Here is a 1,352-nt window from a genome sequence, read left to right as displayed (position 1 = left end):
AGATTCAATTTGATGATGTTACTATAGAATGATGTTGCTTAGCAGCTTCAAGACCTTAGGACAAAATTGAGGAGCTCTGGAAAAGCGTCCATATTATTTACTAAGATTGTACAAGATTCTGGAGAAGCCTTCACTGTTTTTGTTGTTGTTATTATTGCTTTAACACGGATTAACCTCAGCCAAGAGCAAGGTAGTATTAGACCCCGACACAAGGTAGATTTTAATAGAAACCTGGCCATTTGAAAATGTGAATGTCGAATGCAAAAGTTACGAGACCATAAAGCATGGCAGCACCCTTGGAAGAGTGGATAAGGGATATGACCAATATTGGTTCTAATGTGCACCATGCTAATATCATAGGTCAAGCTACAGCTAGGGGTCTCTGATATCAAAATGCCTGGTGCATTAATTGTGGGAAATGTGCTCATTTCCAAAAAAAAATGTGATCAAAGCATCTCTAAGAGCCATGATACCTCTCAATGTAAACCAGAAAGATCTCGGCTTTCAGGGGCATGCAGATAATATGGCAAGCATTGCCATTGGACCTATTTAAAGAGCTACTTAGGGTAATTCCTTGTCATCAGGAAATGTCCTTTGGGGGCTACTGCACCAAAAAACGAATGAACCATTTCAGAAAGGAAAGGTAGCCAAGAAACATTGCAATAGAGGTAGAGAAATTCTTGAATTAAGTCATCCTGTGTACTAACTATAAGGATGTGTTAACATCAGAGGAAGTCAGTGAACGGTTTGCATTAGGGATATGGATTTGTTTATATTTCCACAGGAAACAAAAATTTGTGAATAACATCAAACCTGATAAAGATTAGAACTGAGCAGAAGCTTATAATTTCCCACTACACACAACATAATTAATGACTTAAAACAGAGAGTGGGGAATGTAGTGAGAACTGAGGAATTTTGTTTTCTTTTAAAAACACAGAAATATTATAAGAATATATTTTTGTTTTAATCACAGGTGTGGGGATATCAAGCTGCTTTGCAACAGCTGACCATTGTTGAGGTTCAGTAATTGCTACTCAAATGAAGCAAACACTGATCTCAGTTTTTGTTTTTTTTATAAGCACGCCTGACTGGCTTGTTTTTATTGAGGAGGGACGTGGGTAAAAACAAGTAAAGACAGCTGGGACCCTAGGTCAGAAAGAATACCCTCCCCTCCCCGTATGCGCCCACTGCCCCAAATAAAAAATCACCAACTATGGGGGAGCAGCCGAGACAGTGACGGGGAGGCTGGGAGTGGGCAGGAAAGGACACTAGGAATTGAAGGCAGCAGTGAAGAAACTATGAGTGGGCTGGAAGGGCCCAAGGTGGCGCTGGATGAGTCTGTCTTCCTT

This window comes from Mastomys coucha, unplaced genomic scaffold (assembly GCF_008632895.1).
Source record: "Mastomys coucha isolate ucsf_1 unplaced genomic scaffold, UCSF_Mcou_1 pScaffold20, whole genome shotgun sequence".
NCBI classification, from domain to species: Eukaryota; Metazoa; Chordata; class Mammalia; order Rodentia; family Muridae; genus Mastomys; species Mastomys coucha.
The sequence above is the reverse complement of the archived record's forward strand: the minus strand, read 5'-3'. Positions refer to the sequence as shown.